Here is a 24,969-nt window from a genome sequence, read left to right on the forward strand (position 1 = left end):
CTAGAGCTTCGCATATAGCAACCGTCCTAGCTCCTTTATATTTATAGGCTCCATGGACACGAGCAGGCAGACGTTGCCGGTGCCACCACCACCCTCATCGTTCATCAACTGCACAAAGCCGCCGAGGACGGACTCCGCCCGCGTCATGAATTGCGGTTTTCCCCACCCAAAATCCGCGTGGCCTACCCAATCAGCTTGTAATGTTCAAGTCCGTCTGTGGCAGGCCGCCTCCCAGAGTTGTAGTGTTCATCAGGTCCGTCCGTGGCAGTGCGCCACTCAGAGTCTGTCTCTCTCTCTTGTTCATCTCGAAGTAGTCATCCATCCGCTTGATGGCGCCCTTGATGCGGGTAGCGACGGATCCCAACGCCGCCGTGCCAATATCCCCAGCCGCGCCAGTGACGTATAGACTGAACACTGCGCTGACGAAGTAGCGGCGGCTATAGATGGCCACCCGGGTCGCACGGCACGACACTGGCACTAGCACGACCAGACACGGTATGATCAGGCACGGCACGACCAGATACGGTAAAAGATCCGTACCGTGCCTGTTAGTGCCCTCGTGCTGGGCCCTCGGCCCAGGCACGACACTAACAGCGCCTAGCCGTGCCGTGCCGTGCCACCAGACACGGCGGCACGCCAGTGCTAGTGCCAGCACGAGCACTATGTACAAAAAAAATGGTCACACAAAGAGAGTAAGAGACTAATCACAAAAAAATGGTCACAACAGATATAAGATGATTTTATTATGACTTAACAGTTTCAAACAACATAAAAATGGTCACAAAGAGAGTAAGAGACTAATCAAACAACAATTTTATTATGAGCTGTAGTGCAATGGCTGCCTCGTTAAAAACCTGTCTAGGTAAAACTCACCCTTGTGAGAAACCCTAGACAGGAAAAAAGAGTACATCCCAGCTCATTAAAAAGTTCATTGTCCTTACAATAAAGTCTAGGTGCATAATATTACAGTCCTATTACAGAAATGGTCACAAAGAGAGTAAGAGACTAATCAAGATAAAGATTTTCAAATGTTTCTTCAAGCCCTTTGTCATCCACCATGTGTTGCATCCTTGCTTCAGCATCCTCCCAATCTTTAATGCATGTCAACATCTCAACCACATCAGACTTCAACCTCCTCCTCCGCTCGTCGATGATCCTGCCAGTTAAACTAAAAGTGGATTCTGAAGAGATGGTAGACACAGGAACAGTTAAAATATCTTTAGCCATAATTGACAGTACTGGATAAGTGAGTTTGTGCTGATGCCACCAGTGCAAGATGTTGAAATCATCAGTTAACTGGTTGACAGTGTCACAATCTAAGTAAGAAATGAGTTCAGAAGCAGTAGAAGCTGAAGAGCTTGCAGCATGCAGTAGAGCAGTTGCAGAGGTATCTCTAGCAATGTTTAGAGTAGAAGCAAAAGAATGCATACAAACAGAAGTACCCACATCATCAGCATCATCATTAACATCACAATTGGGCAACAACACTAAGGTAGTCCTCTTTGGCATTACCAGACCAAATGTCGTAGGTCAAACACACACAATTAACATCAGAAGAAGTAAGAGTCTCAACAAGCTTAGCCTTTTTGTCAGTGAAGTATTTAACCATGTCTCTGGTGGTGGTTTGCCTAGAGACAGGCACAAATTTAGGATTATGAGCAGTTCTAATGTAGTGTTCAAATGTAGCATTTTCACCCAAACTAATAGGAATTTCTAGCCTAGCAAGCAATCAAACCAATTCATTACGTGCAACCATAGGACAATACTCCCAGTTACGCATACTACCATCAGGATTAAAAGATATCTGAGACTGAGACATGCGGGTTTTTTCACGCCTCCTGGGACATCTATCTCTATGTCGGGTGAGGTGGCCAGTGCCACCACTAGAGAGAGCAGAATATTGCTTAGAGCAATGTATGCACTTAGCTGCAAACCTTACCTTCTTACCGTTCACGATTTTGAAAAGTTTCTCGAAATCTAACCAGTCTGCAGAAGTAGAAGGACGACAACGCTTGGCACTGTGTTCGTCCCCTTCACCTTCCTGACCACCGACTTGTTGTTCATCGCCGACATGGACGGGATGCTCACTGCTATGGCCAAAGAGCGCTGCAGCATCCTCCCGGAGGTCATCCTCATTGTCATCTCTGGCCAACCCGCACAACCGTCGCTCCTCGTTGCAGTCGATCTCAACAGTTTCATCGTCGGAGACGGCCATCGACCCACCTCGGAGCCCCGGTTCCTCAGCAAAGTAAGCCGGAGCACCAGGATCTCCGCAGTCGACGATGACCGGTCCGGCCAACCGGTTCCTCCACGGATTTGAATCCGGAGCACCAGAGCTAGGAGAGAGGAGAGGGAGACTGGAGCTAGGAGAGAGGAGAGGGAGACCGGAGCACCGTAGCTAGAAGATAGGAGAGAGGAGAGGGAGACCAGAGCTAGGAGAGAGGAGAGGGAAACCGGAGCACTGTAGTTAGAAGATAGGAGAGAGGAGAGGGAGACCGGAGCTAGGAGAGAGGATAGGGAGACCGGAGCGGTGTGCCAGTGCCGGATAGTACCGGAGGGGGAGAAGAAGATAGGAGAGAGGAGAGGGAGACCGGACAGTACCAGTGCCAGTGCCACCATGCCGGACCCCGGACGATGCGCCATGCGCGTGTAAACCCTAATAAGCCGGAGCACCGTGATCTCCGCAGATCACACCGGAGGGGGAGAAGAAGACAAGAGAGAGGAGACGAGATGAGGGAGAACGGAGCTAGGGTTATGGATCTGAGTTACCCGGTTCACAAATGCGCAGATCCATGCGCCGAGCGCGTGTAAACCCTAATAAGCCGGAGCACCGGGATCTCCGCAGATCACACCGGAGGGGGAGAAGAAGACAGGTGAGAGGAGACAGATGAGGGAGAACAAAGCTAGGGTTATGGATCTGAGTTACCCGGTTCACAAATGCGTAGATCCGAGCGGGGGAGAGCCGGAGAGGATCTCCGACGAGCGACGATCGATCCGAGCCTGGGCGGAGAACCGGACACCGGAGACAGAGATGGAGACCGTAGATCGGAGCTGAGCGCTGAGCGGAGGCGGAGGGAACGAGGAAGAGAGTTCGCTATTCGCCGGTCGCTGCGGCTGAGAGAGAGCGAGTGAGGCTACGAGGCAGTGAGCGAGTGAGGCACGTGGCACGTCCGCTCGGTTAGGGTTAGGGTTAATCGGTTTACAGGCGCGGACGCGCCCGCGGCTGGGTTAGTGGGCCGGGGGCGGCGGCTAAGCGGCTGGGCCGTGCCTACGCCGTGCCGGCCCATTTAGCCGTGCCGTGCCTGGGCCGACACTACAGGCTGAATTGGTGGCCCAGGCACGACACTGTGTATGGGCCGTGCCCGGCACTAGCACTAAAAGGAACGGGCCGTGCCGTGCCTGGGCCGTGCTTTTTAGTGCCGTGCCCGGGCCGGCCCACCGTGTTAGTGCCATTTGGCCATTTATAGCGGCAGCCTCATTCGGCGCCAGAGGTCGGCCTGGAACACCAAGCGCACTTGAGAATCTGGTGGAAGGCGACGCGCAACGCACACGCACTGCCAGATGAGAGCGCTGACGGCGCAGAAGGTGCCCGTGCCATCACATAGGTGCTTCAGGGAGGCGAGCTGATCCTTGGAAATGGTGAAGACTTTGATGGCAAGAGGTCCCTCGAGGTCAGAGACGGTGAGCCGAGGCAGCAGTGTCAAGAGCGCGTCGGGCTAGACTGTGGGCGGCGACCGTGCGCGGAGTAGGGTGTGGTCGTGGCACGGGAGCTCCACGGCAGCACGGTCACCATGCTTGCAGAATGCCGACCATGTCTGGAAAAAGTGGAACGCACTTGAAGCGTCTATGGCGGCATGGTGGAGAGCTGTTCCTAACACCACCCCTCCATACTTCAAGAAAGTAACCTGTATAGATGTCCAAATGGGCGGCATGGCCCGGTCCAACCCGAGCCCGACTCGGCCCGACCCGTTTGAGCCCGGCACGGTTAAGCCCGACCACTTAACCGTGGCGCGCCGTGCTGCCCGATGGACCCATACCTCTTCCCGAGCACGACATGGTATAGGCCCGACCGTGCCGGGACGGTCCGAATAGCACGACCCATTTAGTAGCCCGTGCCGGCCTGAGCCCGCAAAAAACAAATCTATATTTAGCAAAAAAAACCTAAAACCGATAGCACAAAAAACCGTAAAACAAAAACCCTAAAACTGAAACAGATGACATTTGATAGATGACAGATCAGAGATAAAGAGATCTTAAATAAAGGATTAGAGCTGTTTGTGTAATGGCTGCCTCATTAAAAACCTTTTCTAGGTAAAAACTCACTCCTCGTGAGAAAACCCTATAAAGGAAAAAAAGAGTACAACCCAGCTCTAATTTAATAAGTTCATGTCTACAATACAGAGAGTACAGTTTACATCACCAGATGTCCAGATCACTAGAATAGAGTAGGAATAGGAAGAATAGTAGGAGGATTACAAAGTGTAGGGCCCTAGGCCCTAAGGGTCATCAAGATAAAGTCCTTCAAATGCATCTTCAAGTTCTTGGTCCTGTGTACAGTGCTGCCCTCTAGCTTCGCCAAGTTCTCAGTTTTTCATGCAAAGAAGCATCTCTACCATTTCTGGTGCTAGGCGCCTTCGTCGTTCCTCAATTATCCTGCCACAGAGACTAAATGCAGATTCTGAGAATATAGTTGAAACATGAACAGAAATAACATCCCTAGCTAAGATGGAGAGAACGTGATAAGACAACTTATGTTCATGCCACCAGTTTAGGATATTGAAGTCCTCATCAAACTTCTGCAAAGTGTCACTATCCAGGTAGGAGGACAGCTCTGTGTCAAGTGAACTAAGGCAAACACTAGAGTGTGCTTGTTAAAGCAAAGCAGATGCTGATGTTCCACTACCAAGGTTAGGTGTGGTAGAACCAGGATAAGGGAACTCAGAGGTACAATCAGATGCATAAATCAATCCCTAATTTTGTTTTCTTTTTACCTGTGACAGTTGGAGGAGGAGCCACTTGCTGCCTAACTACACCAAACTTCAGATCATATTTATTAAACATTGTAGATAGTTCACTTTTCACATATGTATAGTAAAGTGAGTAGTCACTACCAGATAGCCCAGATAATAATCTCAAGATATTGCTGAAACCCCTTAGGTTGGCTCTAGGATCTAATATAAAAGCAAATGCATAGAGCATAGGAGTATCCCTCCAGTACTTAAGAAACTTAGACTTCATAGGAGCAACAACATGTCTAAGCAATGCATCATTCTCATACTGATTTAAATGCTGGACAATGTCAAGGATGTTATGCATTATAAGTGGAGATGTAGGATAGTAAACCCCAGAAAGAGTCATAGTAGCATCATAAAACAGTTCAAGAAACTCAAGCAACTTTTCAGCCACATACCAATGTGAATTTGTCAACAGATTAGACTCACCTGGTTTTCTAGGATAGTTAGTGTCCATGAAGACACCAAAGGTTTTCTTGTAAGGGACTAAATGATTAAGCATAAGATATGTAGAATTCCATCTCACAGCCATGTCAATGCCAAACTTACGAGGGCACACATTCATAGCAACACAGTAGCCCTTAAATGCAGCAATGCGTTGATTAGAAGCATTCAAGAAAACAATTGCAGTTCTAAATGAATCGAGGTAAGGGTTTAGCCTTTTCAAGCCACACTTCACAATCAAGTTTATAATATGACAAGCACAACGTTGATGCAAGAATAAAGTACCAACATAACCAGACAATAATGGACTAAGCCTCTCCATTGCCTTAGAATTGGAAGAGGCATTGTCCAAAGTGATAGAAAAAACTTTATTAACTACTCCATAATCCTCAAGCACAATCATAACCCTCTCAGCAATGTTCTCACCAGTGTGAGATGTTTCAATTAGTCTAAGCCCAATTACTCTCTTTTCTAATAGCTAGTCCTTGGAAACATAATGAGCAACCACACTAAGATAGTCCTCCTTAGCATTACCACTCCAAATATCAGGCGTGATTGCAATAGAAGTAATAGATTGCAAGCATTCAACAACTTTCATACGCCGATCAGTAAAGAACTCAACAAAGTCTCTAGATGTGGTTTGTCTAGATACCTTTTTAAAGACAGGATTATGAGATAGTCTAATATACTCTTCAAAAGCAGGTGACTCAGCAAAATTAAGAGGAAGATCAAGGATAGCAATCAACCTACACATCTGAGTTCTATCACGATCAAGACAGTAATCACAGTTACGCACAAAACCATCAGGGTTAACTTAAGGACTGACTACTTGCCCTGCTTAGCAAGCTTAACTTTGCAATCACGTTGATGCCTAAGCAAATGACCAGTACCACTAGTAGACACAACACTCAATGTACATTTGCACCAGTGACACTTACCACCATACCTGACCCTCTTGCCGTCTATACTCTTGTATAGTGGTTCAAAATCTTGCCACACTTTAGATGTGCAAATTCTTCTTACCATCAACATTTTCTGAAGTATTTGCATCTCCAAAACCATTGTTGGTAGCAGCACCCTCCTCTAAGTTAATAGGGGCGGCATTGCTACCATTGTTAATGGACTGAGATGGACCATCCTCATCAACGGGCACAATCCTTAGATCATTGTTCATGAATTGCGAATGACTGTTCTCACCACCAACATCTTGCTCCATCACAGCTCAGAGGCCGGAGCACCAGTTCTGTCGCTGCCAAGGTGGCGCGCACCGATTCCTCACGGCCTTCCACACATGTGGAAACCACAGATATTCAGTTCATATAAACAGATATTCACTAAATGGGAGAACAAATCAGTGTAAGCAGATTGTTGGGGACCTTCGGACTCCGAAGGTCCTCAAAAACAGGATTTAACAGTATTTCTGTAGTACAATGTGTGAACAGGTACCCTCAGACTGAAGTCGGCATTGCAGCAGACCGGAATAATACGAAGCTTGATACAGAGCCGAAGGTGTTGAGCAGGAAAGCTTCGGCGCAACAGCAAAGAGTGAACCGACTTAAAGATGAAAAGGCTATTCAGACCTCGATAGATTACTATAGCGTTATTATCAAATGTAAAGGGCATGAATGTAATTTTGTAAGGGCTGTGTCCCTTGTCTATAAATAGGTGAACAGTATCCCCGTACTGTTCACGCTGACTTGGCATTCGCTTTTTGCGTCACGCTTGTACTGTCATTTCCTTCCGGTTGAAGGTACACTTATAGTTCAATAATATTTTTGTTCATGTTCAATAATAATAAATGATTGTTCATGTGTTCTTTTACATTCTTTATATTTTATCCCTCGTCATTATTTGATGAATTTATGAAGGTATGTCCCTCATAACCTTCGTCCGCAAGTCATTATATCCTAAGGGAAATAATGCTTCGGGGGACGAAGGGCCTTAACGATTAACATATTCTATGTTGCCTTGTTCTTAACTCATAGCATTTGAGAACAAGTCTCCAACATTGGCGCCCACCTCCGGTGAACTCACTTCCATTTCTTGAGCTTTTTTCAACACCTTCGGCAAGCATCACCTTCGTCATGCCGCCGAAGAAGACTTCAGCACCAGGGGCTGGCACGCTGCAGCCATTGGACCCCAATCAAGACGTCCTCTCTCTTAGAGAGGCACGAAGCCAGAAGAGGAAGGCTACCAGTCCAACACCTCCGGAGGATGATCTAGATCAGGAGATTCAAAATCTGGAAATCCTTCAGCAACAGGTTCAACGCAAGAAGGAGAAGATGGCCAGGCTAGCTGAATTGCAGAGGCAGATAGACGAAGCCTCTGAAGAAGTCCGCCATCTTGTTCAGGATGAGCAACACCGAAGGCCTCAGCATCAAGATCTTCATCAGGAGGGTTTTCCCAACGAAGATGACTGGTATGACAATTTCCATCATGGGAATTTTGTTTTTGATGATGCTTCTCCCCTGTCCGCTGAGATGCAGGCTACACCTTGGCCCCCGTCCTACAAGCCGCCTCAGCTCCCCGTGTTTGATGGCCACTCAGACCCGAAGCAGTTTTTGATGAGCTACGAAGCAACAGTATCTTCGTATGGTGGCAATGCTTCAGTCATGGCCAAATCCTTCGTTATGGCTGTCAGAAGCGTTGCTCAAACCTGGTATTCCTCCCTTCGACCAGGAACGATCACCTCATGGCAGAAGCTGAAGGACTTGCTGTTAACTAGCTTTCAAGGGTTTCAGACGAAGCCGGTCACTGCTCAGGCTCTCTTCCAATGCACTCAGGACCATGAAGAGTACCTTCAAGCATATGTCCGAAGGTTTCTACGATTGAGGGCACAGGCGCCAACAGTGCCCAATGAGATTGTCATTGAGGCTATGATCAAGGGGCTTCGGCCAGGGCCGTCAGCACAGTATTTTGCCAGGAAGCCACCACAAACGCTGGAAAAGCTGCTCCAGAAGATGGACGAATACATTCGAGCTGACAATGATTTTCGTCAAAGAAGGGAGGAGGCTTTCAGGTTTTCTGAAATGACCAGGGGCTTCGGAGGAAGGTTTTACCCGAGGCATGTCAGGTCAATTCACAATTCCACTCAGAATGATGATAAAGGGAGTCAGCAACAAAGGCCACAATACTCCTCACAGGCTTCAGGGCAACAACAAAGTTCCTTCCGACCTCCAGCTCCAAGAGGCAGAGGCGCCAGGGGCTTCGGAGGAAGATTTGGCGATCAACCGAGAAGAATCTTTTGCTTATTCTGCGGTGAAAACAAAGGCCATACTACCAGGATGTGCCATGTCACTATTCAGAAGCAAAAGGAAATAGCCGAAGCAGCAGCACAACAAGCTCAGCCGAAGCAAGTCATGCATACAGCTTCGTACCATTCGCCCTACATCCCAGAATATGTGGGCAATCATCCTGCAGTCTCTGTTGCTTCGGCAAGTCAGCCTCAAGCTTCCTGGCAACAGCCTCCGCCCCCACCTCCGTTGCAGCAAGGCCAGCAGCCAGAAGGGAGCCAATATGCTCCGCATCAAAGGGACTTCAGAGAGCAATCCGAAGCTCGTACGGTCAACAGCACTGTGCCTGAATCAAAGCACATCTATTGACAAATATCCTACCCTAATAGCAATCTTTTTCATTCAGTTTTATTTTCTGTAATAAAGAACATTGATTAGGTTTTATGTAATCAGTTTCGTTAATTTTTACAAGAAAAATATGTTGTCACAGGCTTGTGATAATAAAATGGACCTTCGGACTATCCAAAATTCTTCGAAGCAACAAAAAGTCGTTCTAAGGAACGCGGAGTAAGTTTGATGAAGTCACAAAAAGTCGTTCCGAAGGGAGCGCAGTGTAAGTTTTCTGCTCCAAAGTCGTTCCAAAAGGAATGCAGAGCATACAGCGAAAAGTCAACGCTGATACCGCCTAAGTAAAAGGCGAAGAAGCTCCAAAGACGTTCCTAAAGGAATGCAGAGCATACAGCGAAAAGTCAACGCTGATACCGCCTAAGTAAAAGGCGAAGAAGCTCCAAAGACGTTCCTAAGGGAATGCAGAGCTTACAGCGAAAAGTCAACGCTGATTCCGCTGAAGTAAAAGGCGAAGAAGCTCCTAAGGGAGGCTTATAGCAAAAAGTTAACGCTGGTTCGCAAAAAGAGTATGTGTTTTATCGCGCAGATATGCGTGTACCTTCGGAATATCATCTTACATAGCATAACATCATTACATCATCTTTGCATAACATAAGCATCATACATCATACTGCATGTGGCATAAGAAAGAAATATGATACCAATTTTCGGGTAAATGCTTTGAAAAAGGGGCAAATCATGCCAAGTCACAAGGAGCAACAATATTGATCTCTGAAGTATAGCTTTGAAGCATGTTTCTACGAAGCTTCAACACTCTTTCAGGGTACTTCGGATATTGTTGTGATAAATGGTAATTCTTCTTCACGAAGCATGAAAAGAAGGGAAGGTGTTTTTTCGCCAAAGACTCAAAAACGGTACGTGTGTAAAGTTTCATGCATCGTAAAGAACTGAGTAACAAAAATAGATATATTACATTCGGGGTTACAAAATGTTACACCATATTACATTTCAGAAGTTTTTCACAAAAATGTTTACTCCTCTCTCAAAACAACTTCTGCAGCCTCATTCAGGAGCCGATTGACGACTTCGTCCATAATATCTTCGGCCATCTTTTTAATTTCGTCGTCCCCCTTCGGCTGAGGGTCCGAAGGCGCTTTAGTCGGATCTGAAGCAGGACACGGCTACATTGCTATTACAAATCGCAAACAGATTTTAAAAGCTTAAAGATTACAACACGATAAAAACTATTATTTAGTACCTAATTGACTTTCGGCTTCTGCGCTCTTAACGGCAGCCTCAGCTACTTCTCTAGCATCGTGAATGCCCTTTTCACTTCTTCGAACAATTTCTCCGGCCATTTCTCGGCCACCATTATCCCAGATATCGGTAAAAAACTTTCCACCAATTATGCTAGCTTCGGCCGAAGGATCTTTTATATCTTCAAAGGACAAAGCAGCTTCGGACTGTGCTAAAATTTTTACATGTTCACAGCCCTTCTTCTCTAAAATGGTGGCAATCCCTCTGGCGCCAGAGAAGGCACATATATCTCCTCGGCTATTTAAAATTTCTTCGAAGGCTTCAGCTTCGTGGTCAATCCATTCAATGACACCTTCGGGATTGCCCCTCGAAAAGTTTTCCTCACTTGAGAATGCGCCGACCTTGGCGAAACTAGCCTTTAATCTTTTAACACAATCTATAGATTTATTGTAGCATCTCTTTTTGGATGAACGAAGCTCTTCAACAGTCACTTCTAGGTGATCTGCCCATTGATCGCTGAGTTCACGCTTTGTTTCTTCAAGTATACGTTCTTCTTTGGCTCTGGCCAGTTGTTTCCGAAGGTCTTCAATTTCGCGTTTTTGAGCTTCAGCTTGACTTCTAAAAGCAGCTTCGTCCTCCTTTATTTTATCTATCAATGAGTATAATATTTTGTCTTTTTCAAGACCTTCGTTCCTCAGTTCAATTACTTCGGAACGAAGGTTGCTCAGGGCTATGGTACATCCTTCGTCCTCAGCATCTTTTTGTGCCCTGAGGGCATTGCTGAGTATCAGGCCCTGCAAACAGGAATATGTCTGTGTCAATAGTTTTAAACAAACGAAAAATTTAGAACTCAACAAAAAATACGAGAATTCCATTTTGTCGCACCTTTAAACTGTTGTAAGCTAGGCTGTCAGCCAGATCGTTCTTTGACAGCACTGAAAGTCCGTCTTCTAAGGTTGGGAATCCGAAGCTTCTGCTCATCTCCCGACAGACAGAAATTTCCTTGTTATCGGGGAGACAATACAAGAAATCTTCTTCTCCGCTGCCATTAAATATCAACGCCCCCTTTGGATATTTCAACTTTTGGGCATAGTGCTGGGCCTCTTGTTCTTCTTTTTCTGATAATTTTTCCCCGAAGCATGACGAAAAATATAATCACGAATTTTGGGGGATGCTTCGGGGGTAACAACACCAGTTTCTTCAACAAAAGTTGGCTTTGTTATTTTTTCTGCCTCACTTTCCAAGATTTTTGCGGGCTCTGAGGGCCCAGCTTCGGCTCCAATTTCTTGCTCTGGAGCTGTAGAACCAGAAATTTTAGCTGTTGTTTCAGGAGTAACAGCAGCCTTCTTCGGGGGTGTGCTCGAAGATTTGATCGTTTCCAGTACATCCAGCACATTAACCATTCTCTTTCTCTTCGGAGTTGCGGCTGACACTTTTTCATTTTTTGCTGTTCCAATGATTGCTGTAGGACTCAAAACTTCTGATGTTTTGGAGCCCTCAGTTGCTTCTTTTACCTCTTCAATTTTTTCTGTGGACGGCGCTTCGGCTTTCTTTTTTGATTCTGACAACAAAATGTTTGATCGTTCTGATTCTATCTTTGGTGGCACTTCGGCCGTTTCGGCAATCTCTGCCAACAAGGCTGGCTCGGTTGGTTTTTCAGCTTCGGTGGCCGGAGAAGTTTTTCCGGTAAACTCGGGCACCGAAGCTGGTTCAATATAACGCGGCCGATGCGTAAGAACCTTTATCTTTTTCCTTTTCGGTTCTGGCTCGCTAGGAGCAGTTGCAGCTTCTTCTTTTGCAGAAGTTGTGTTTTTTCTCTTCTGCCTTCGAATGGGATAGCAATAGTCAGGGTAAACAAACCCGATGGCATCAAATACCCGATTTAGTCTCTTCTTTTTTCGGCCTCCGAAGGCTGCTGACATTGCATTATCTTCGGCCTTCGAGTAGGTCCCGAGCAGCTCATCACTTAAATTGTCAATGCTTTTCAACCACTCATCATCTGGCTCAATAAATTTATCTCCAAATTTAAAAGTATACTTAAATCTGACAAGTCCACCTTCGTCGGCCTCTTTAATGGTTTCTTGTGGCATTTCCCATTTCTCCGCAAGAGGCCACACCCTGAAGGCGATATGCTCTTGTACTAAGTCCCTTGTCCCTATAAAAGAGCAGACAACGCCGAAGGCTCTCTGGCACTCTTCGGCGGCTTCATTCATTTCAACCTTCGGCCTCTGAAGGCCGAAGCTTTGCCAAATAGGACGCATGATTATACCTTTGATGTCTTCCCGTGCTTTCAGATCATTTTTTACATAAAACCATTCTGTCATCCAGCCGCTAGGCCACCTCTTCCGAAAAGTTGGCACGGGGCAGCTTTACCCAGACCGAGAAACAAAACTGTAGCAGCCAAAGTTATTGTGATACTGTTCTTTACCCCAAGGTATTGTCTCGTATGATAATTCGTGCATATTGCAAAAACTTTTTGCATCAGGCTTCAGACCTTGGCTTCGCACGGCCCACACGAAGATGTTCAGCCTTATGATTGCCTCGGGGGTAAGTTGGTGAAGATAGACTTCAAAAATCTTCAGCACCTCCACGACGAAGCTGCTCAAGGGCAATCGCAGCCCAGCCTTCAGAAAGCTTCGGAACACTACGACTTCATTCTCTTTAGGGTTTGGGCAAGTCTTCTCCCCTTCGTCGGCCCTCACAACGGATAAATCCCGGAAATACCTTCCTCTCATGTTAGCAAGATGATTCTCTTTGATAGTTGATTTACCATAAACTGAATGGCTTGGTCGCCAGGGGCGATCTTCGGAGTCTTCGCCACCGCTGTCCACATCATAACTGTCACTGTCACCAGTATCTTCAGACAACCCTTCCAGAATCTCATTGGTGATTTTTTCCGTGTTGGTCTTCGACATTGCTATAAGAAATCCTAAGTTCTTCTCTTCATCAAGGCTCAGCTTCATCTCAGCAGCAGCCTTTTTAGCAGCTTCAGACATCTTCGGAAACACTAAAAAACTGTTTTCAAATCCGAAGCTTCAAAGTTAAAAGCTTAGCAAATCACAGTGCACAAGAGCTAAAAATTGAGTGAGCAGGAGTGGTTGGCCAGAAAGCGTGCAAAATGAGTTTGCGGTATGGCCATATTTATACGCTCGGTGCGTTGAAAGTTGAAAGACCCCACTTGTCATTGAACGTTGCTATTCTAGCAAAGGGAAGGTGTTTTTTCGGACCTTCGGCGTAAAGCCTTCGTCCATATCGCAATCTAAATTTATTATTTCAAAACAAATTAATATTGCGAGGGGCTACTGTTGGGGACCTTCGGACTCCGAAGGTCCTCAAAAACAGGATTTAACAGTATTTCTGTAGTACAATGTGTGAACAGGTACCCTCAGACTGAAGTCGGCATTGCAGCAGACCGGAATAATACGAAGCTTGATACAGAGCCGAAGGTGTTGAGCAGGAAAGCTTCGGCGCAACAGCAAAGAGTGAACCGACTTAAAGATGAAAAGGCTATTCAGACCTCGATAGATTACTATAGCGTTATTATCAAATGTAAAGGGCATGAATGTAATTTTGTAAGGGCTGTGTCCCTTGTCTATAAATAGGTGAACAGTATCCCCGTACTGTTCACGCTGACTTGGCATTCGCTTTTTGCGTCACGCTTGTACTGTCATTTCCTTCCGGTTGAAGGTACACTTATAGTTCAATAATATTTTTGTTCATGTTCAATAATAATAAATGATTGTTCATGTGTTCTTTTACATTCTTTATATTTTATCCCTCGTCATTATTTGATGAATTTATGAAGGTATGTCCCTCATAACCTTCGTCCGCAAGTCATTATATCCTAAGGGAAATAATGCTTCGGGGGACGAAGGGCCTTAACGATTAACATATTCTATGTTGCCTTGTTCTTAACTCATAGCATTTGAGAACAAGTCTCCAACACAGATATTCACTAAATGACAGATATCAGAACAGATATCACAACAGGATCACCAGTGAGGCAGTGAACAACAGGATCAATATTACCATAAACAACAGGAGCACCAGTGAACAACAGATCAAGATTAGGTAACCTAAACAATAGATTCAGGTTACCTCTGTGGCTATATATTCAAAATAATAGAACAAGATCAGGTTACCTAAACAGGATCAAGATCACCATAAACAATAGGAGCACCAATGAACAACAGATCAAGATTAGGTAACCTAAACAATAGATTCAGGTTACCTCTGTGGCTATATATTCAAAATAATAGAACAAGATCAGGTTACCTAAACAGGATCAAGATCACCATAAACAATTGGAGCACCAGTGAGCAACAGATCAAGATTAGGTTACCTAAACAATAGATTCAGGTTACCTCTGTGGCTATATATTCAAAATAGTAGAACAAGATCAGGTTACTTAAACAATATCACTACAACAGGATCAAGATCAGGTCACTTAAATAGAATCAAGATCACCATAAACCGTAGTTCATCAGTTCACCATACAACAACCAAATCAAAAGCTTAACAGTAGTTCATCATTTCACCACACAACAACCAGATCAGGAGCTTAACAACAGTTCATTAATTCACCACACTAGTGAGCAATAGATCCAGAGCAGGATCTGGTTACCTTTGTGTTGGACGTGCTGGACAGGGAGATGGCACCAGTGAGTCGTAGATCCGGAGCACCGGTTCCGTCGCTGACTCGCCGTGGAATTGGATGGAGCCGGCATGCACTGGTTCCTCATGGATCCACACACACACACACCTCACAGGAGCACTGGAGCAGGGAGGAGGGAGCACCGGAGCACTGGAGCAGGGAGGTGGGAGCACCGGAGCACTGGAGGAGGGAGCACCGGAGTTCACCGTGCGCCACGCCGGGAGGAGGGAGCAGGGAGCATCGGAGTTCGCTGTGTGCCGTGCACGGAGAGGCAGGAGCCAGGGACGGAGGGACCCCGAGACCTTGAGAGCAGGGAGCACCGGACTATCGGAGATCGCCGTGCGCCGCGCCGGGAGGAGGGAGCATGGAGCAGGGAGCACCGGAGTTCGCTGTGCGCTGCGCACGGAGAGGCAAGCGCCCGGGACAGAGGGACCCTGAGACTAAGAGAGCAGGGACCAGGGAGCACCGGACCATCGGAGTTCGCCATGCGCCGTGCCAGGAGGAGGGAGCAGGGAGCACCGGAGGAACCCCGAGAGTGAGAGCCGGGAGCTGCCAGCCGCCGCACAGAGAGGCAGGACGCAGGAGCGAGAGGGTGTTAGGGTACGATGAAGACACGCAGGGAGCCAGGGACTTATACACGGTGCGTGCGGAGTGCAGACTGCGGCTGCAGATGAGCACTTGGGCTGGGCCATTCAATGTGCGCGTAGGAGGCAGCTCACGAACAGGCCGGTTTAAAGGCCCGGCCGATAACGGGTCGTGCTCGGGCCAGCTTAACGGGCTCAAATGCCTGTCAAGCCCGGCATGCTCTCCGGGCCGGGCTAAGCCCGAGCCCGCTTCAATCCATGCCATGCTGGGCTCGTGTCGTGCTAAAAAATGTGCTTCGTGCCGTGCTAACGTGCCACGTGCTTTCTGGACATCTATAGTCACCTGCCAGCCATCATAAATTAGCACACCATTAACAGGAGGACCCAATCTATCTACTTTAGCAGACTATAGTGGAAAATATTAAAAAGGCATGGAAGCAATGCAAAGAAAGTAGTGGACCTGTATGGCCAACATGATGGACGATGGCTCGATGTTTGGAATGAACAACCTCAACTCTGGCGATGGCTTCAATTTCTTGATGTCGTCGATAGTGAGTTCTGTTGGGTGTGTCCTCTACAGCTGGTCATCAGTGAGCGGATTGGGCTAAACCCAACTATCTATCTCTTTAAATGGGTCCTTGATTAGGAGGGCCCACGCTAACCTCGGTTGGTGCCCCCAGTCACACGACGCTATAAATATAAGACTAAGAGGTCGCAGGAAAAACTAACGCTAGTACCTCGCCCCAAAACCCTAGTCCCCAGAGGCCCCCATCGCTTAGGCTTCGGAGTGTGTGGAAACGCGACAACCTACAACGACTCGGATCCCGATGTCTACTGCTTCTTGAGAGCACCTAGAGGGGGGGTGAATAGGTGATCCTGTAAAAATCAACAACTAATAGCCACAAAACTTGGTTATAAGTGTTAGTGCGGCTAAGTGGCTTGAAGCGATCTCTTGCGGACAAAATTAATCACAGAGAAGAGTAACACAAGAGACACGCGATTTTTATCCCGTGGTTTGGCCAAGTGAAACTTGCCTACTTCCACGTTGTGGCATCCCAATGGACGAGGGTTGCACTCAACCCCTTTCAAGTGATTTAATGATCAACTTGAATACCACGACTTTCTTCCTTAGTCTTTTCCCCCGTTTGCGAGGAATCTCCACAACTTGGAGCCTCTGGCCCTTACAATGATGATCACAAAAGAAGTACAGAAGTAAGGGAGGGGAGAGCAACGCACACAAGACTCAAATCACAGCACAATCACACACACAAGTCACAACTCAAGCTCAAAACACAACACACGGAGTTCTCAACTCAAATGGAGCTCAAGTCACTATATCAAAGAATCAAATGCGCGAAGTTGGAGTCTTGGAGTCTTAGAATGTTTCTTGTAAGCTTGGGTGACTCCTCCATGCTCCTAGGGGTCCCTTTTATAGCCCCAAGGCAGCTAGGAGCCGTTGGAGGCCAACAAGGAAGGCTATCCTTGCCTTCTATCGGGTGGCGCACCGGACAGTCCGGTGCGCCACCGGACAGTCACTGTAGACGGTCCGGTGCCGATCTCTTTCCTATTCTAGCGCAGACGACCATTGTAGATTCGTGGCAGTTGGCGCATCGGACACTGTCTGGTGCACACCGGACAGTCCGGTGCCCCCTGCCGACCGTTGGTGTGGGCCACACGTCGCCCACGGATTGCACGACCGACCGTTGCGCTGGCGACCGTTGGCTCACCAGACAGTCCGGTGCACCACCGGGCAGTCCGGTGAATTATAGCCGTACGCCGCTGATTTTTCCCGAGAGTGGCCTATTCATAGGAGGCTGGCCTGGCGCACCGGACACTATCCGGTGCACCACCAGACACTGTCCGGTGCACCACCGGATAGTCCGGTGTGCCAAGCCAAGCTGGACATTGGCTGTACCAAGCCAAGTCTTTTGCATTTCTTCTCTTCTCTTCTTTTCCCTGTTTCTAGCACTTAGACAATATATGTTAGTACTCAAAACAATGTACTAAGTCTAGAAACATACCTTGTTACACGATTTGCACTTCTCCTCTTCATTTGGCACATAATAACTCACTTAATATGTGTTGGACACTTAATCACCAAAACATTATAGAAATGGCCCAAGGGCACATTTCCCTTTCAATCTCCCCCTTTTTGGTGATTTATGCCAAGACATCAAAAAGCAACACAAATAAGTGCAACATCGATGCAAATAAGGACCAAATTGTTTTTGACTCTAATTTGGCATATTTGGATCATTCTTTGCCACCACTTGGTTTGTTTTTGCAAATTAAATTCATTTGTCTATCTCTAAGTCAAACTCACTTGTTTGGGCACAAAGAGAGATATTCCAATGGAAAAAATTATCAAGAGCCAAAACTCCCCCTTTTTCCCATAATCATAAATTCTCCCCTACAAGAGACCAAATTTTGCAATAAGAGTATTTTGGTCAACTCAAAAATTCTAACTCTACTATTTTCAAAATTCTCAAGTGGTAGCTGATCCATTTGCTTTGGCCTTAATTTCTCCCCCTTTGGCATCAAGCACCAAAACGGGATCATTTTTGGCCCTTTTAACCCCATTGCCTCACCAAAAATGTCAATTAAGAGCAAAAAGGTAATAAGAGCATAAATATGAACTTGGAATGAATACACCAATACCGGAGTGCAGTGGAAGTCTTTGCAACGTCCAAGTCCATTTTCCCTTTCAATGCACCTTTGAGACTACATCAAAAACACTCAAACACAAAGGTTAGTCTCAAAGGGTCAAGTTATAGCACTTCTCCCCCTAAATATGTGCATCATTCACACATGGACTTGTGAGGTCCAGGGATCCCTTGCACAACTTGAGCACCATAAATAAGCAACAAATTGCATAAATGTATAAGTAACATGATCAAAGGCATAAAACACATGTATGATATAGATCAATCCAAGTTACACGAATCTAAGACATTTAGCTCACTACGCAGCCTGCAAAAGGTTTTCTCATCTAAAGGCTTGGTAAAGATATCGACTAGCTGGTTCTCGGTGCTAGTATGGAACACTTCGATATCTCCCTTTTGCTGGTGGTCTCTCAAAAAGTGATGCAGGATGTCTATGTGCTTAGTGCGGCTGTGTTCAACAGGATTATCCGCCATGCGGATTGCACTCTCATTGTCACATAGGAGTGGGACTTTGCTCAGATTGTAGCCAAAGTCCCAGAGGGTTTGCCTCATCCAAAGTAGTTGCGCGCAACACTGTCCTGCGGCAACATACTCGGCCTCAGCGGTGGATAGGGAAACGGAGGTTTGTTTCTTTGAACTCCAAGACACCAGGGACCTTCCTAGGAATTGGCACGTCCCTGATGTACTCTTCCTATCAACCTTGCATCCAGCATAATCGGAGTCTGAGCATCCAATCAAGTCAAAGGTCGACCGCTTTGGATACCAGATCCCGAAGCATGGCATAGAGACTAAATATCTAAGAATCCGCTTAACGACCACAAGGTGACATTCCCTTGGGTCGGATTGAAATCTAGCACATATGCATACGCTAAGCATAATATCCGATCTACTAGCACATAGATAAAGTAAAGACCCTATCATAGACCGGTATGCCTTTTGAACAACAGACGTACCTCCTTTGTTGAGGTCAACATGCCCGTCGGTTCCCATAGGTGTCTTCGCGGGCTTGGCATCCTTCATCCCAAACCGCTTGAGAAGATCTTGAGTGTACTTTGTTTGGGAGATGAAGGTGCCGTCCTTGAGTTGCTTCACTTGGAACCCAAGGAAGTAGTTCAACTCGCCCATCATCGACATCTCAAACTTTTGAGTCATCACCCTGCTAAACTCCTCACAAGACTTTTGGTTAGTAGAACCAAATATTATGTCATCGACATAAATTTGGCATACAAAGAGATCACCGTCACAAGTCTTGGTGAAAAGAGTGGGATCAGCTTTCCCAACCTTGAAAGAATTAGCAATTAAGAAATCTCTAAGGCATTCATACCATGCTCTTGGGGCTTGCTTAAGTCCATAGAGCGCCTTAGAGAGCTTACACACATGGTCGGGGTACATGTCATCCTCAAACCCAGGGGGTTGTTCCACGTACACCTCCTCCTTAATTGGCCCGTTGAGGAAAGCGCTCTTCACATCCATTTGAAACAACCTGAAAGAGTGGTGAGCGGCATAGGCTAATAATATTCGAATAGACTCTAGCCTAGCCACAGGAGCAAAAGTCTCCTTGAAATCCAAACCTGCGACTTGGGCATAACCTTTTGCCACAAGTCGAGCCTTGTTTCTTGTCACCACCCCATGCTCGTCTTGCTTGTTGCGGAACACCCACTTGGTTCCCACAACATTTTGCTTGGGACGTGGCACTAGGCTCCAAACTTCGTTCATCTTGAAGTTGTTGAGCTCTTCCTGCATGGCCAACACCCAGTCCAGATCTTGTAAGGCCTCTTCTACCCTAAAAGGCTCAATAGAAGAGACAAACGAGTAATGCTCACAAAAATTAGCTAAACGTGAGCGAGTTGTTACTCCCTTGCTTTTGTCACCCAGAATCTGGTCAACGGGGTGATTCCTTTGAATCATCGCTCAAACTTGAGTTGGAGGGGCCAGTGGTGCTTCTTCCTCCATAACTTGTTCTTCCTGTGCTCCCCCTTGATCACACGCCTCTTCTTGAGGAACCTGTTCATCATCTTGAGTAAGGGGTTGCACCCTTGTTGAGGAAGAAGGTTGATCTTGTTCTTGTTGTTCCTGTGGTCGCATATCTCCAATCGCCATGGTGTGTATTGCGGCCATTGGAACATCATCTTCATCTATGTCATCAAGATCAACTTGCTCTCTTGGAGAGCCATTAGTCTCATCAAATACAACGTCGCTAGAGACTTCAACTAAACCTGATGATTTGTTGAAGACTCTATACGCCTTTGTATTTGAGTCATACCCTAGTAAAAACCCTTCTACAGCTTTGGGAGCAAATTTGGAATGTCTACCTTTCTTCACCAAAATGTAGCATTTGCTCCCAAATACACGAAAGTAAGAGACATTGGTTTGTTACCGGTAAGGAGTTCGTAGGAGGTCTTCTTGAGGAGACGATGCAGATAGAGCCGGTTTATGGCGTGGTAGGCTGTGTTCACAGCTTCCGACCAAAACCGCTCGGGTGTCTTGAACTCTCCAAGCATCGTCCTCGCCATGTCGATAAGCGTCCTGTTCTTCCTCTCTACCACACCATTTTGCTATGGTGTGTAGGGAGCGGAGAATTCGTGCTTGACGCCTTCCTCCTCAAGATACTCCTCCACTTGAAGATTCTTGAACTCGGACCCGTTGTCGCTTCTTATCTTTTTCACCTTGAGCTCAAATTCGTTTTGAGCCCTCCTTAGAAAGCGCTTGAGGGTCCCTTGGGTTTCTGATTTATCCTGCAAAAAGAACACCCAAGTGAAGCGGGAAAAGTCATCTACAATTACAAGACCATACTTACTTCCCCCGATGCTAAGGTAGGCGACGGGTCCGAAGAGGTCCATGTGAATAAGCTCCAGTGGTCTTGATGTTGTCATCACATTCTTGCTATGGTGAGTGCTTCCCACCTGTTTCCCTGCCTGACAAGCTGCACAAGGTCTATCTTTCTCGAAGCAGACATTGGTTAGTCCTAACACATGTTCTCCCTTTAGAAGTTTATGAAGGCTCTTCATCCCAACATGTGCTAGACGGCAATGCCACAGCCAGCCCATGCTAGTCTTAGCTATTAAGCATGCATCTAGATCAGCCACCTCTTTCGAAAAATCAACTAAGTAGAGTTTGCCGTCTAATACACCCTTAAATGCTAATGAACCATCACTCCTTCTAAAGACAGAAACATCAACATTTGTAAACAAACAATTGTAGCCCATGTGGCACAATTGACTTACAGAGAGGAGATTATACCCTAATGACTCTACTAAGAATACATTTAAAATAGAGTGCTCGCTTGTGATGGCTATCTTTCCCAAACCTTTAACCTTGCCTTGGTTCCCATCTCCAAAAATAATCGTATCCTGGGAATCCTTGTTCTTGACGTAGGGGGTGAACATCTTCTTCTCCCCCGTCATGTGGTTTGTGCATCCGCTGTCGATAATCCAGCTTGAGCCCCCAGATGCATAAACCTGCAAGGCAATTTAAACTTGGGTTTTAGGTACCCAACTCTTGTTGGGTCCTACAAGGTTAGTCACAATAGCCTTTGGAACCCAAATGCAAGTCTTGTCTCCCTTGCATTTGGATCCCAATTTCTTAGCCACTACTTTTGCATTCTTACATAAAAGTGCAAATGAAGTATTGCAAGCATGGTAAATAGTGGTAGATTCATTACACATTTTACTAGGCATATGATGCACAACATGATTTCTCCTAGGCCTACCATGCACAAAAGTAGAGCTAGAGGCAAACATAGCATGTGAATTAAAGGCATCACGATCATAACTCCTATGAGCATTCCTAGAATATTTTCTATCATTATAAATGAAAGCATGATTCCTTTGAGTACTACTAGCCATAGGGGCCTTCCCTTTCTCCTTGTTGGGAATGGGAGCCCTTTGGCTTGTTAAGTTCTTGGCTTCCTTTCGAAAGCCAAGTCCATCCTTAATTGAGGGGTGTCTACCAACGGTGTAGGCATCCCTAGCAAATTTTAACTTATCAAAATCAATCTTGCAAGTCTTAAGTTGAGCATTAAGACTTGCCACCTCATCATTTAATTTAGAAATGGACGTAAGGTGTTCATTACAAGCATCAACATCAAAATCCTTGCATCTATTGCAAATTACAACATGTTCTACACATGAACTAGATTTATTAGCTACCTCTAGCTTAGCATTTAAATCATCATTCATAATCTTTAAACTAGAGACAGTTTCATGGCAAGCAGATAACTCAGTAGACAACATTTCATTTCTCTTAATTTCTAGAGCAAGAAATTTTTGAACACTAATAAACTTATCATGCTCTTCATACAAAATATCCTCTTGCTTTTCTAAAAGTCTATCCTTTTCATTTAAAGCATCAATTAGTTCATTAATCTTTTCTACTTTAGCTCTATCTGATCCTTTAAATAAGCTAGAGTAATCTACTTCATCATCACTAGAATCATCATCGCTAGAAGTAGTGTATTTGGGGGTATCACGAACTCTTACTTCTTTTCCTTGGCCATGAGGCAAGTGTGTCGTTCGTTGGGGAAGAGCGAAGACTTGTTGAAGGCCGAGGCTACCAGTCCTTCATCGTAGGAGTCGGATGAAGAGCAGTCCGAATCCCACTCTTTGCCAAGGTGCGCCTCGCCCTTCGCCTTCTTGTAAACCTTCTTCTTCTCCCTCTTCCCATGCTTTTCTTGTTCCTGGTCATCATCATTATCGGGGCATTGTGCTATGAAATGACCAGTCTTACCGCATTTGAAGCAGGAGCGCTTTCCCTTTGCTTTGTTCTTGTTGGGGTACTCCTTGCGTCCTTTCAATGCGGTCTTGAAGCGCTTGATGATAAGCGCCATCTCATCTTCGTTGAGGCCCACGACCTCTACTTGTGCAACCTTGCTTGGTAGCGTCTCCCTGTTGCTGGTTGCTTTGAGGGCAATGGTTTGAGGCTCGTGGACGGGTAGTGGACCGTTTAGAGCATCGTCCACATATCGAGCCTCCTTCACCATCATGCGCCCGCTCACAAACTTCCCAAGAATCTCCTCGGGCGTCATCTTGGTGTACCTGGGATTCTCACGAATAAGGTTGACAAGATGGGGGTCAATTACCGTAAATGACCTTAACATTAGACGAACGACGTCGTGGTCCGTCCATCTTGTACTTCCATAGCTTCTGATTTTGTTGACCAGGGTCTTGAGCCTGTTGTATGTTTGTGTTGGCTCCTCTCCCCTGATCATCGCGAACCTTCCTAGCTCGCCTTCCACCAACTCCATCTTGGTGATCATGGTGGTGATGATCACAAAAGAAGCACAGAAGTAAGGGAGGGGAGAGCAATGCACACAAGACTCAAATCACAGCACAGTCACGCACACAAGTCACAACTCGAGCTCAAAACACAACGCACGGAGTTCTCAACTCAAATGGAGCTCAAGTCACTATCTCAAAGAATCAAATGCGTGAAGTTGGAGTCTTGGAGTCTTAGAATGTTTCTTGTAAGCTTGGGTGACTCCTCCATGCACCTAGGGGTCCCTTTTATAGCCCCATGGCAGCTAGGAGCCGTTGGAGGCCAACAAGGAAGGCTATCCTTGCCTTCTGTCGGGTGGCGCACCGGACAGTCTGGTGCGCCACCGGACAGTCACTGTAGACGGTCCGGTGCCGATCTCTTTCCTATTCTGGCGCAGACGACCGTTGCAGATTCATGGCAGTTGGCGCACCGGACACTGTCCGGTGCACACCAGACAGTCTGGTGCCCCCTGCCGACTGTTGGTGTGGGCCACGCGTCACCCGCAGATTGCGTAACCGACCGTTGCGCTGGCGACCGTTGGCTCACCAGACAGTCCGGTGCACCACCAGATAGTCCAGTGAATTATAGCCGTACGCCGCCGATTTTTCCCGAGAGTGGCCTGTTCACCGGAGGCTGGCCTGGCGCCGGACAGTCCAGTGTGACAAGCCGAGCTGGACATTAGCTGTACCAAGCCAAGTCTTTTGCATTTCTTCTCTTCTCTTCTTTTCCCTGTTTCTAGCACTTAGACAATATATGTTAGTACTCAAAACAATGTACTAAGTCTAGAAACATACCTTGTTACACGATTTGCACTTCTCTCTTCATTTGGCACATAATAACTCACTTAATATGTGTTGGACACTTAATCACCAAAACATTATAGAAATGGCCCAAGGGCACATTTCCCTTTCACTTCTCTGTAGCGCAACAGTATGAAGATAGCAACAACAACAACAAGGTGTGTTTACCCATTCCTCTCAGTAGATCAGATCTACCCGTCATCGAGGTTTTACTTTCAGTTACTGATTGGTATTCTAGGGACTTAGGAATCGATCCTAGGCAGCATAGATTCTATCAAGTTCATCATCCGCGTGAGCGACAACAAAGAGTGCACCTTCGTCGTTGCTGCTGATCTCCGTCCTGCCATCGTCACTGTTGTTGCCGAGGCGGCCGGCGAGGGGGTAGAAGGGCACCAAAGCCTTGGCCATAGCCTTTTTGAGCCTGCCCACGTCGAAAAAATCAGCCGCGGCAGCATCGTTGGAGCTGTACAAGTAGATCGTTGGGGTATGGCCTATGTTGGCCACCAGGATGTCCAAGGAAGAGAGCCAGAGGCCCTTCCTTCGCATCGGTTCGCTCGGCGCTATAAATGATGACTCTACCACCTGCACCTTCAAATCCATCGATTCCATCTTCTTCTTCTTCCCACGATTCAAGAACTGTAAAAATACTGTACCTCATACAGAATGCAAGGCGACTTACTGTGGGCATTTCTATTATATTAAAGCCGGTTAGAAACGAGCC

The 24,969-nt window shown here is 46.4% G+C and overlaps 1 pseudogene; it reads right to left on the bottom strand.

The window, feature by feature from the left end:
• Nucleotides 1-24,848, bottom strand: LOC109944927 (putrescine hydroxycinnamoyltransferase 2-like; annotated as a pseudogene).
• Between the last annotated feature and the right edge of the window lie 121 nt (nt 24,849-24,969).

Source organism: Zea mays, chromosome 3 (genome assembly GCF_902167145.1).
Source record: "Zea mays cultivar B73 chromosome 3, Zm-B73-REFERENCE-NAM-5.0, whole genome shotgun sequence".
Lineage (NCBI taxonomy): Eukaryota > Viridiplantae > Streptophyta > Magnoliopsida > Poales > Poaceae > Zea > Zea mays.